Source organism: Pongo pygmaeus, chromosome 4 (assembly GCF_028885625.2).
Source record: "Pongo pygmaeus isolate AG05252 chromosome 4, NHGRI_mPonPyg2-v2.0_pri, whole genome shotgun sequence".
Classification (NCBI taxonomy): Eukaryota; Metazoa; Chordata; class Mammalia; order Primates; family Hominidae; genus Pongo; species Pongo pygmaeus.
Window position 1 is genome coordinate 87,683,110 of NC_072377.2, and position 14,430 is coordinate 87,697,539.

At 34.1% G+C, this 14,430-nt stretch overlaps 1 protein-coding gene across 4 annotated transcripts in view; it reads right to left on the bottom strand.

The window, feature by feature from the left end:
• The window catches only part of EDIL3 (EGF like repeats and discoidin domains 3), a 450,915-nt gene that overhangs the window by 35,351 nt on the left and 401,134 nt on the right, over nucleotides 1–14,430 (bottom strand). The window lies entirely within an intron of this gene.

The following is a 14,430-nucleotide window of genomic DNA, read 5'->3' on the forward strand; positions in this document are numbered from 1 at the left end:
TTATGAATACATCTGTTACATTTCAAGAAATGCTAAAATATCTATTAGTTTAGGAATTAGAATATAAGTTCTGACATAAAATTTATGTTAAACACAATCACTATAGGCCCAACACAAATGACTCCTGAAAGTCTTCCTAAGACACTCAGAACAGAGGTCACACATATATATATTTATACTGCCAGATTAATACTCTGTATTTTGAAAAACATGGCCTTGTGTTGGGATGCATTGCTTCCAACTCTTTCGTAGGGTAACATTTTCTTTAAAAAGTAACAGACAATGACATAAATTGTCATGTTGACAATGTGCTTCAGGAACCAGAAATATCCTTGTTGTTTGGGAGATTGAAAGGTAAACTGTCAAGAATAATTCTGAAATAACACTTTTTTTCTGGAAAGCTTTCATGTCACAACAACTAATGTGCTGTATTTTCAAGAGGGAAATAATAATAATAATCCATTAATAAAGCCCAGGCATTAATGAATGTGTCAAACATTTGTACACTGAGAATGCTTTTTGCTATAGACTTTTTAGCAGATACATTTTATTAAATTAAGAACTTTCCCTAATCTACTTATTTGCAATGAAAATTTTGAATCATGAATAACTCTATCAGATTCTATGAAATTATATCTCTCTTCATATTAAGATAATCATGCAGGTTTCTTTTTTAATTAATTAATACAAAACCAACACCCAACCAACCTGAGAACTGTGACATCGACAATACCTATGTTAACCCTGTTTAGCCTGTCCTTTACTTCTCCCCACCAAGGATACTCAATCCTAAATTGTTTATTGTACCCTTGCTTTTTAAAATATAATTTTATAATTATGAATGTACTCCTAAATAATAATATTTAGTCTTGTCATAAAATTTATAAAGAATTTCATACAGGAATCTTCTGGAACTTGTTTCTAAAACTCAATATTATATTACTAAGGTTCACCTAAATGTTTGTTTATAAAGTTACTTTACTTTTACTGCACCATAACATTCCATGTATGCATAAATGACAATATATTTATCTCTTCTCCTGTCATTAGTATTTGATTGTTTCCAGTTTTTGGCTTTTAAAATCAGTGTAAGGAACATTCTTATACTTATCGCTTGGTAAAGATACTCAAAATTTTTACTTGAAAATATATCTAGGAGTAAGATGTTTTTGGTTGATGAGCACATGAATGTTTAACTTTACAAGATAAGAACAATTTTCAAATATGGTTTTGCCAATTTGTGCTACCACCATCAAGATATCTACATCCTTCAGCTTTAATTTCCTAACTTGGTGATTACCATTAGAATATTTTTTAAAGTGAAAATATTTTATGTAATTCTGAAATAAAATTTCCTTTACTAGAAAACATATTTAAATTTTGATGTATTCTATTTGCTAATATTCTATTAAAGACTTCTACATCATTATTCACAAAGAAGATTCTCAATCAATATTTTTTCTTGTACTCTCTTTGTCCACTTTTGGTGCCAGGAAGTCATGGTTTAACAAAAGAATTTGCGAAGCTTTACTCTCTGTCTTCTGTGGAGTAGTTTGTGTAACACAGAGAATATATGTTTTCTGAAAGCTATAAAGTCTAATTCAATATCTTTAATTATAAGTCTATTCAAGGTTCCTTTTCGTTTTCCCTTGCTTTTTCTCTTGAACATATATATGGGTTTTCAACTTCTCTGAGTAAGTTTTGGTAATGTTTCTTTTACTACAACAATTTTTACTACATTTTAAATGCACTGGCATAAAGATGTTTATATTAAATTTTTTCTACTTAGTCTATATTTCAGCCCAGTTTTTCATAGTGAATATTTTTTTCTTTCTTTATTCTCTTGGATAATTTTGTCAACATTTTAACCATTTCATTAGTTTTCTTCAAAGAACCACCTTCTAAACCTAGAAATAAAAGGCGATTTCTTTTAATGAGTAACAGATTTCCTATTCACATTTACAGCAAAATTAAATGCAGGGTGAAATTCTGGAAGAATCTCCTTAAAATCAGATAGCAGGTATCATGTTCCAACCACCTCTTGTCTTAAACACTATACTGAAGACATTACATAAAACAATAACAAGAGAAAAGAAATAAGCATATAAAATGAAATAGGACATACAAAATTGCTGCTGTAAGCATATGATATAATAGAAAAGGAAAAGATTACAAACACACTTTACAATGAATAAGATAGTTTAGCAAGGTTAGTTGATGCAAGATTGTTATTGGAAATCTGTAACATTTCTATCCACTAGGCTCATCCAAATAGAAAATGTAAATTTTAGAAACCCATTCATTATAACAACAAATGTTTTTATGGTATTACAGAATGGGCATCTACACAGAGATTGAAGTCCTTAATAAAAAACAATTTTAACACTTTTTAATAACTCAACAGAATACCTAAATAAGTGAAAAGATATAACATATGTCATAAATGAGAAGCCTCAATGTAAAAAAGATATCAATTTACTCTAAAAGTCAGCACATTTAAAAACAAAATTCCTTCAGAATTTTGGAGAAATGTGCTAAACTGATTTGAAAATCTATGTGAAAAAATGAAGGACCAGGAAAAACCTAGATAATTTGCTGCATGGCTAGTGGTGGTAATAGGGTGAGGTACTATTGCCACCTAAGATTAATCCTTGAAATAAGTAAAGCTATACAATTAAACAGTGATACTGTTATAAGGATAGACAAGCAGAAAATCATAACAAAACAAAGACAGAAACAGGGTCATCTGAAAGCTTGGTATGGATTGGAAATGACAGAACAACCCAATGGAAGTTGGACTCAATAAAAGATGCTGCAGAAATGGGCTGTTTATACAGAAAATGAGTCCTTCTTTTCCTAATATCCCAAATTAAATCCCCATAGGCTAAATCTCTTAAATGTAAAAAGTGAAACTTCAATTGTTTCAGGAGAAAATCTGAAAGCTAGCATTTGTGACATGAAGTAGAAAGTAATTTTTAAGCAAAACACAAAAATGACACATTTTACTATATTAAAATGAAAACTTCCATACAACTAAAACATAGTAAACTAAATCAAAAGAAAACATAGAGCCTGAGGGAAGATATTCTTACAAAAGTCCTAAGAACTATGATAAATTGTTACAAAGGCAAACAAACCCATAGAAAAATTACAGACAAGAGAGACATAGGTAACTCAGAGAGCCTGAAACTCTTTGTAGGATGAGACATAAATGAAAAGATGACAAGTTTCACTAGTAATCACGGAAATACAAATTACAACAGCACTTAGCTTCTATTTCACATCCCAAACTTAAAAGTTCAACAATACTAAGTGTTAGGTGTTGGCGAGTAGATAGAGCAAGAATATCTCCCAGGCACTGCTGATGAAAATCTAAATTGGCTTAACAACTTTGTAGGACAAATTAATAATATTTAGTGACATTGAAAATGTACACAGCCATTGATTCAGGAATTGCACTTCTAGACATATTTCTGAGATAAATTATCACAAGGAGACGTATATAATAAACTTGTCTGTAGCATTACTGTTATAGCAAATAATTATGAAAAGTTATAAAGTCTATGAACAGAATTGATAACTAAATGGGATTAAAATGGGAATACAATAGAATTATATGTATCAACTTGGAAAAATCTCAAAAATATATTATTGAACAAATATGAAAACATTAATGTAAATGAGATAATATGTTGCAGATGAATATGAACGTTTATATTTTTTAACTTTAAGGTAGCATAGAAAGGTACCTATGGTAGCTGCATAGACATTGCTATCATTACCTTTTTCTTCTAACACAGCCACCAACTAACTGTCCCAGGACCTCCTGGAATGAAGGCTAGGGTGAGGTCTAGATTGGACATATAGGGGCTCTATTGCCTCAATTTGACTCTTCGGAGGTCAAGAATTCTCTTACCATTTATGATTCTAATGAATACATGAACCATAGGTTCCTATGCAGTAGCCCCAATGGGCCGGGTAACACAGCTCAGAAATTTGATGACATCAATGTCCTGTAGGGCAGACTCAGATCACTGAGAAAAGAAATTGGAAAAAACCTAATAGATAATATTCTGTTCCCTTCCAACCTCTCACTCTAACCAATAACATCAATGCACAGTGAAACTCTTGAGACCCTCTGGAGACTCTGAGCAACTCAGCACCTATGTTTTCTGGTGAAACTGTAGTTAGTTCAATTACTTACAAACATTTTACCTATTTTCCTTTCTTTAGTTCTGCATTCTTGCTGACCTGAGATTGTACCATCTAAAAGTGTTAGCTTAACTTGAGGTGTTTGTGTGTTTTTTGTTTTTGTTTTTTATGGGCCCTTTGGCTAAAACAACTATTTATAGAGTATTGTTCATTATTTACTATAAAACTGCAACGGAAGCTAGGGCAATTAGGTAAGAAAATTAAATAAAAGGTATCTGGATTGGAAAAAAGTAAATCTATCTTTATTCAGATGGCATGATCTTGTATATAGAAAATCCCTGTAATCCCAGCACTTTGGGAGGTTGAGACGAGCAGATCACAAGGCCAAGAGATCAAGACCATCCTGGCCAACATGGTGAAACTCTGCCTCTAAAAATACAAAAATTAGCTGGGCCTGGTGGCACACACTTGCAGTCCCAGCTACTTGGGAGTCTGAGGCAGGAGAATTGCTTGAACCTGGGAGGCGGAGGTTAAAGTGAGCTGAGATTGTGCCACTGCACTGAAGCCTGGCGAAAGATTGAAAAAAGAATATGTATATATATTTATTTATTTATATATAATAAATATATAAATAAAAAATAATAAAAAAAGAAAATCCCAAAGAATCCACTAAGAAATATTAGAACTAATAAACAAATTCAATGAGTTTGTAGGATACAAGATCACTGTATAAAAGTCAACTGGTTTTCTATATCCTAGTGATGAACGACCCAAAAATGAAATTAAGAAAACAATTCTACTTACAGTACCACTAAAAAGAATAAAATATGTGAGGATAAATTCAACAAAGGACATGCAAGACTCATACAGTAAAAACTACAAAACATTGTTGAGAGAAATTAAGGAAGACAAATAAATGAAAAGATATCTCATGGTTATGGATCGGAAGACTTAGTATTGTTAAATGGCAATACTCTCCAAATTGATCTACAGGTTCAACATATCCCTAACAGAATCTCAACTTGCTTCTTTGCAGAAGCTGACAAACTGATCCTGAAATTCATATGGAAATTCAAGAGGCCCCAAATAGCCAAAACAATCTCAAAAAAACTCCACAAAGTTTGAGGCTTCATACTTTTTAATTTCAAAATTCACTAGGAAGCTAGAAAAATCAACATGCTGTGGTACTGGCATTTAAATATAAATATATGTATATGTACATATGTATGTACATGTGTATACATACTTGGAAATAAGTATGTATTTGAAATAAAAATGGGATAATGTTAACTTCTGTTAAATTTGAGTATTATATCATTCTCTGTGTATGATTACAATATTTTTGTAATTTAATAAAACACTATATTGTGAACTCCAGGGATGGAATGAAATAATCTTTGTATTTGTTTTTGCTTCTTAAATATTCAGTAGGGGTGAGGAAGGATAGAGTATTTGAAGGTGTCAGTCTAAATTTTTCCAGTTAACACTGACACTGTATATTTAGTTTTTGTGTATGACTTAAAAACACTAAATCTGTGAATGCAAAGTAACTGATGATTAGCCAACTTCTGAATATTTTTAAACAATTCTGCTAGCCCAGAGTATTGTAACTTTAGGCCAAGCAGAAACTAATAACAGGACTGTTTAAAATCAAATATCTTTATTTTTACTTTTTGTATTTCACATGACCTCTTTTTATTATCATTTTTTATTATTACTACAGCCATATAACTAACATTAAGCCATCCATTTTAAAGAAGACTTTGCCATCTGCTAGCTGAATTCATTTTGTATTACTTTTTTTCAAATTTCTACATTTCTGCTTCATCTGGCACAAAATAAATATGGCAAAAAAACATGAAATAACAATTTAAGCTACAATATTTCATAATTTATATAACAAAATTAGGTTTTCCAAAATGACAGATAGACCTGCTCCAGTATAGAAACTATATATAATTATCTCCCATCAATGCTATCATGTTCTTAAGTTTTACCAAAAAAATCTAACACATGTGATTTAAGGATTTCTTAAAACTATGAATAACAGTATCAAAATTTGATGAAACTAATTGAAAAATATTTATTGGCTTTCCAATATGTTCTTCCACTCCCTCCCAGCTTTTCTTATATGGCATAATGCCTAGGACAGAGCTAGATCTTCAACAAATTTTATTTTGCTTTTATTTTTCCATTACTGAATGAGGCCAAAATTAATATATCAATTAATAACTTAAAATTAATATATATATTTGATATTAATTTGAAACTCAAATGTAACGGCTCTAAGCATTTCATTAAATAGCCTCTTTCCATTTCCTCAATTATTCCATCGCAAATCTCTTCAATTTCTCCTCCCAGGCTTTCCTGAATACTCCTGTCTTTGTTGAGAATTTTGGCTGTTGTCTGTAAATATTTCCTCCTTTTTCTGAGATTTCTAACTCATATTTAAGGGCATAGCATGAGGATCACATATTTTTGTAACTCCTTCCCTGGCATCCTCTGTGTAGTAGAGTTGACTTCTTTTTATATCTCTAGAATAAGATTAATAGTAATTTTGTGTATAATAATAATTTTATTGAGTGCTTATTCATCACTAGGAAGTGAAATAAGTATTCACATGATTCATCTACTCATCCTCTGAGTTAGTTTCTATTACTGTACAGTTTTACAATTCAGGGAGCTTCAAAGAAGCTATGTGGCTTTTTCAAGGTCACAGAGCTTGTAGGTGACAGAATACAGATTTTCCACTCAATCTATCTGATGTATGTTTGGCCACTGTGCTGAATTGTTCAGGTTGGACCCTACAAAAGGGCTCCTGGTACATGGGGCACAAGTGGAAGCCAAGCTTCAGTCTGTATTCTGTTTCCCAAATTGTACACTCTTGAGTGGCTGCAACAGCAGCCCGGAGGAGATTCATTTTTCTCATGGGTCTCCCCCAGTGGAGGTACTTTTTTGTAACTTATTTGCTCGAGTGAAAAGCCTTTTTCTAATTGCTTTGAAGGAACCATATGAACAAGTACGGGTTTCAGTCAGGTTCTAGAACCTTTGCTCCCAACGATCAGTTTATAGTCTCTTCAGTATATCCTTCCACTATAGTATGTATCACATTGGGTTTGCAGTAATCTGTTTACAAATGCTTGTCCGCTGCTAGATTTCGTGCTCGAGTGCTCCAATCATGTTTCTGTAATCTTTGTATTTTTAAAACTTACTGCAAAGTCTGTATATATTAGGTATTGAGGAACATGCTTATTAATTAGATAGGTTGACAGATGAAATGAAAGAGATTAGATCAGGAACAGAAGTTGAAGTTTGTTTTTAAAATATAGCACGATCAATTTTTCTTCATAAACAGCAAGGAAAAATTATGTGTAAATAGCCAAAGAAATGTTTGAGTGAAGAAAAACATCTCCTGAGACCAAAGTTTTAAGGTGGAGTATTAAGAACTTCATGTTATACTCCATGGCACTGTGAATTTGGCAGCATTGTGCAATACAAACTTTGTCAGGAAAAGATAAAACTTAATGAGAATGACTTTAATGCCTTTTCAGTAATGCACAATGAGGGAAAGGTCCCCAGATTCAAAGAGTAGTAATGAGAACCAAAAACTCAGGGACAATCTGACAGGTGGAAGGACACGGGCTTTCTTCTTCCTTTTTTTTTTTTTTTTTCCACTGTTCATTCAATCTGAGTTTAAATCAAGATAAAGAGCATGGAAGTGACAGCCAATGGCAGCCTACAGGAATAGGAATGGGTTAACATAGCTAGGTAAGAAATGGATAGATAAGGATCTAGGGGCAAGTAGAGGAAACTAGTAGAATATAAAGTCTGATGCCAACTTGCCAAGTAAGCGTCAGAATCAGGAGACTAAGAAGGGGTATAGTTTAGATTCTCTTGCTAGGGCTGGAAAGGTAGTCTATGCAAATCTGAACTCAGCATTGACTTAAGAGGCCAGGCCAGAGGAACAATGGACACAGGGTAAGAAAGGGAGGCTAAGTCAGGGCAGTTGGTTCAGAGTGTCTTGGGAAATAGGATGTTAAGAATGACTGATTAAATTTCAGGGACCCAAGAGTGACAAAAGTCAGAAGAGATGCTACAGAAAGTTGCAGAAATGGGACAAGTCGAGCAAGGCATACTATATGGAGTATATGTAAAATAGAATACAGTGTGTGTGAAAGAGAGGTTGTGGGATGGGGAATATAAGGGATTCTGGAAATATCTGGCAAAAAACAACAGGTAAAGCTCTAAGTACACAGACTCCCTATATCATAGAGCAGAGACTTGGGCATAAGAGTATGTCTTGCCAGTGGTTGGATTCTTTTCTCAGCAAACACTGGTGAGGTTAAATTCAGGAAATGATGGAATATCATCCAGGAATCAACTGGAAAACCAAGTAGGATTGTGGTCCAAAGAAACAAATCAATAGTGCAGCAATTAAAAGCTACATATGGTGACAAAGAGAAAGAGCAGTTCTAATAATACTTGGCTCAGAGTTTATATGGCAGGGCTTTAAATGTCCACTGTCTAGGACTCTGGGAGGTGAACCTGAAAGTGTGCATGAAGTACCCTCAGCATTGGAGCTGGAAGTTTGCAGAGCAGGAAGCCAGGGAGATCATTATGTTGAATTCTATCTATGTGAACCAGGATCTGAGGGTCCCGAAAGACAAGGTGCACGGGATGTCGTCTGCTTCTCACCACTGTTCCTGGCATAAAATACAATCCATTCACACTCAGCTCTGCCTAGGACAGCTTAGGTGTTTTGTTGAAGGAGAGGGGGAAAGCAGAGCTTACTTTCATGGATAATACACTATAGCATTAAGCCAGGATAGCATATGCTACATGCATGCACACACACGTATGCAAACATACACCACACACACACACACACCACATAAACATGCATGCTGAACAAGCATGATATGATTTCTACAATTTTTAAGTTTCCTTGATTCTCTTTTCAAATATTCCCTTGATTCCTTCTTTTTCCCATTCCAGCCTAAATAAAAGGAAAAATGTAGGAGAATGGAGAAGACTTTTTCCCCTTGGTGCCTCTAGATTCTTTTTCATGCTAATTGTATGCTATATTTCCTTGCAAATTGATTACACCAGAGGAAAATAATCAGAAATAAGTATAATTAAAACCGCTCATGATCAATATGACGCATTGCACTAGATTTCTGTTCTAGCATAATGATTTCTCTAGTTTAGCAAGTCTTGGTGAGGCATACCTGCTGGAAAAAAAAATGTATATTTTTGTATAAAATTTTGTTTGGACAAATTTTTTTAAAGACTCTAATTCTTTTCTTTGCTCTTGCTTATAAATATGAAGTGTTTACACTTAATATTTTTTAGTGACAGAATTGAATTGAATTGAATTGTGGTATCTGTATGTTGGTGCAGTGCCTGGAAAGCTGTGGGAAATGGGTGCTTTTTGTATACTAGAGTAATAAATAGGGCCAAACACCCTCTGTTCTAAAATTTCTTGCTTATCTCTGTTCCTGAAATCAAATTTGGGTACAAAGAAGAAGAATTCACAACTTACCTTTGTAAAATAAGTAAATTGGCGTTGATTTTATGTCTGTCTGAACTCTCTTGTTATTTTATTCATTTTGCCTAGCACCAGCTACACTAGGTAAAATTATTTTTAATAGGTAAAATATATAATTATCTATATATAATTTTAATAGGTAAAATATAAAATAATAGGTAAAATATTTTTAAATTCACTATTTTTATTTACACAATTTTAAATCTGCTTTTCATAGTTGTGTGAATAGGTTTGTATCGTTATTTCATATATCAAGTTCCGACTTGCTTTGGATCATTCTGATGTTGGAATTCATGCATTTTTTACTTTTAAGGTTTACACTAAAACATAAAATTTCATATTACGAAGTACAGGGCTGCAATGTAGAACACAAAAATAAAACCTGAAAAACAAGGTTAATTCTTACTGGGAAAAGTGAAGGAGAGGTTAAATATCTTGATTTAGAAATAAGCATGTATACAAAGTGTTCAGCACCACTTTCTTTAATCTAATAAATAAAAAGGGTATAATTAACAAACCACTTCAACAATAAAAGTTAAAGCAATAGCTAGTTTAAAAGAGCTCAGTCATCAAGCAATTCCCAATACTTGCAAAATTTCTTAAACTCTTGTATATTGATAAAATTCCAAATAACCAAGATGTAGTTTATATTACCAAGTTTCTTTCATCATATGCTTTATGGTGTAGAACTAAAACTAGCAGATATGGATTTAAACTTGATTTTGTTATGCATTAGCTTGGTGACCTTAAATTAACTAACTTTCCTGAACCTCAGTTCTAAAATGAGAGGCATTACTTAGAAGAGTTTTGAGGCTCCTTTCCATTTGAAAATCTTGGCACTTCATTATGCTGCATGTTAATTGGTAGCAACTATCTCTGTTTAATCTGTTTTTATACTGTATTTATCCAAGCATCAACCCAATATTTATTGAGTATCTACTCTGTGCTAGGCACTTGGGTTACTAAAATTCCCTTGTGGGGTCTGAGTATAGTGGGACAAGCAGACTTGTGTATGTATATATTGTAGCACAGAGGTGGGTCCCCTGCAGGCATAAGAACAAAATACCTGTAGAAGGGACAGCCAGCAGAGTCCAGGTGAACCTGAACATTGAAAGATTAGTAGGAGTTAGACAGTGGAGAAAAGAGGAAAGGGCATTCTAGACCAGGAGAAGTGCACTTGCGAATACGAAATATCTTGAAGGGGCTTTATGGTTTGGAAAAGGAGAATTTCCATGTGGCTGGAGCACACAAGAGAATAACCATGGGAGAAGGAGGCTGGAATGGAAGGTTTGAGTGAATTTCGGAAGAGACTTTCTTAGTAACGAGCCATGATCAGGAAGCTAAGAAAGTTACAGTCTAAGGAATGGAGATTTTAACTTAAATGTGCCATATTAAAAATAAAGGCAATTAGGTTTTCACCATGTACTCCACTTGAGCAAATCCTTTAACCTCTCTGGACTTTAGGTTCTTTGCAAAATGTGATCATTAGACTTTCCCAGGCCTTCCCTCTAGCACTATGTTTCTGTTTTTCAGTCTTCTTATGTTTATCTCTAAAACTGCAGTTTCTGGTTATAAATTGTTGTGCAGGCTACTCTATTTGCAAATAGCTTGGTTTCTCCTTGTTTCAGCCTCAAATAACATAAAAGTCTATTATTAATACATAATTTGTGAGTCTGAAAAAATGCATTCTGGTAACATTTTATACCTTTTTAAAAAGTGGCATGCCTTCATATGGTATAATGTAAATTTAAATATTTTGATTTAGTCAGACTACCAAATAGTGTTCCATCTTTAATTTCTGGTGACATTAGTATGCTGACTTTTTAATGTTTACTATTTGTCAAAATATGTAGCCAATTTTTCACCAGCAGGAGAAATCTCCTACATCACCTTTTAGGTGTGCTAGAAAATGCAGCTGCTAAAAATCAATTTTCCATTTCTGAAAAGTGCAGATCCTTTGTGTATCTGTGGATTATATTTCAAACAGCATTTGCTGCTTACAGCTTAATCTTTTAAATGGTCACTGCAACTTTGCCTCATTATCCATATATATGTCCAGTATATGCAGACTCATCATTTGTGTCCAAACCTCTGCATCTTTGCTATAGTCTCTGAGGAGGTATAGTTACATATTCAACAGAGACTGAGAAAGATAATGTAAAAATTCTTTTTCACATTTCTTTGGTTAAAAAATCATTTTGCAGCTGATAGGGTGTGTGTGTGTGTATATATATATATAGCTTAATAGTTTATTTTTAGAAGTCTCAAATAACATTAGTTACTATATCAATCAATGTCTACTAGAAAGCAAAATGGAACCTGAGCTGAGGCATCCAACAGGAGTACAGTTAATGTCTCTTAGATATGGAATCGTTTTCTGACTACACAGGATGTACTTGTCTGTACTTGCCTTTTCCCATTGAAAATAATCTTCCATTTCAAATCCATACTAAAATTGATCATAAAGGTAGCTTTGTAAGTTCTTTCTCACAACATAATGTGAAAAGTAACTTGACAGCATTAAGGCAGCCAAAATCAACACATCTGTGTGCTGACATTTCAAGTGATTTATGTGCTTATCAGACTGCTCAATACAATAATGCATAATTACAAAATCTACTGACACATAAAAGAAAACTAATCATACTTTTCTGATTCAGGCAACTTATTTTTGAAAGACAAATGCAAGTCAGTTTTATATTTATTAAATGTAAATATATTTTCATTTGAAATTTTAAAAATAATTAAAATTTTGCTTCCATAAGTGCTAGAGGAAAACAGTCCTCCTTTCATGCTTTTCTCTAGATTTGGTGTTTGTCCCATTTTGCACAAAGCTCATCTGTTCTAGCCAGGAATGGAGTGGAAGAGCTCTCTCTGCAGAGCTGGCACAGGTAGATTCAATGGTTTCTTAGTCGTTTATTGCCTGGGTATTCCTGGAAAATCCTGTGTCCTCTCTGAGCTGTTTTTCTACTGTAAAGTAGCCTTCATAACAACTGCCCCTGACCTCCTTATACAACTGCTTGCAGTGTCAAATGAGAGAGGTATGAAAATACTTCTGTACAGGTGAAATGCTACACTAAAATATATTTTAAATTAATTTTCCTTTATATCTAGTCAAAACATGTTTGTTCCTAAAGAGCAACACAAGCCAAGTCTTCTGGAAATAAAATGATACCATTATAAATCTCAATATAAAAATGCAATAAAGAATAATAAGCAGTTATATAATGGCCAATAAGGATAACATTTCTCAATCCCAGACCAAGAGCAAGTACCACTACTTGTAGAATTGCTCAACCTTTCAGTTCTTGAACACTCTGAAAAGTAGTATTTTTACACCATTGAAAGATGATTTTTAAGGAAAAATAAAATCAAATATTAAGTCTTTTGTTGGCAATGTTGGCAAAGTTATAAAGTAAACTTCTGATTGCTTACTTTAGCTTTCATGTAGTTCAGGATAATTGAATAAATCCCTAGAAGTGGAATCATGGTTCCTCAGAAATGTAAACTCTGGGAACCAAGCCTATGGCAAAATATAATTCCTGCTTAATTTTAATAAATGCTGAACAAAGAGAAATAGCAACTCCTCCCTATCTGCTCTTCCAGGTAAAAGAAAAGATTCATCCCATTAGATAAAGATCTGGAATCTCCCTGATGTCTTTATTGTCCCCTGCCCCCACCCCATGAGCTAAGGCTACTTCTCATCCCAATGTTCAAATGTGAGGCTTTGCTATCAGTGCTACACAACAGAGAAGGCTCCCAGATAGCAGAGATGGTTTGTCCAGAAGAATGTTGTGATTTTCGCTTTGCTGGTTCTGTCTCAAACTATGCATTGCTCCTCATCTCCTGGGAAGTGAATATGGAGTATCCCTGATGGTTCCTTTGGGTCTTTGTAGAATGCATCATTTGAATGAAAGGGGACAAAGGACAGAGGAGAATACAGGATGGCTAAAGGGATAAATAAATATTGTAAGAGATATTTGACTAAAGTATGGACTTTAGGTGTGGTGGACAGAGATTGAGGTGGCTCCCATGATCTCCACTTGCCTGGTATTCTCGTATTTGTATATTCATCTTTCCTGAATGCAGGTGAGACCTGTGATTTGCTTCTAACCAACAGGGAATGGCAAAGATTAGAGATGTCGTTCCCTTGATCTTGTTATTAAGCCTCCATCTGAGCAGACTGGAGCTACAGTTTCTCCTAGCTGGCTTGATACAGTCAGTGACCATGTTGAGAAGCCTACATGGCAAAAAACTGTGAGTGACCTCTAGGTCTTGGGGGGTAGCATCCAGCTGGCAGCTACCAAAAGGGCTGGGCTGCTCTCACACAGAAACAAATAAATAAATTTTGCCAACACTTGAATGTGCTTGGAAGCAGATTTCTCCCTGTGCAATCTTCCAGATGAGAATACAGCCCAGTCAACAACTTAATTGCAACCTTCTGAGGCCCTGAGCAGAGAACAATAAAGCCAGGTCTGGACTCCTAAGTCACAGAAACTGTGATACATAGGTATTCTTTTAATTTGTAATAATTTGTTATGCAGCATTAGAAAACTAACAAACCGGCCAGGCGCAGTGGCTCATGCCTGTAATCCCAGCACTTTGGGAGGCCAAGGCGGGTAGATCACAAAGTCAAAAGATCGAGACCATCCTGGCCAACCTGGTGAAATCCTGTCTCTACTGAAAATATAAAAATTAGCTGGGCGTGGTGGCACGCACCTGTAATCCCA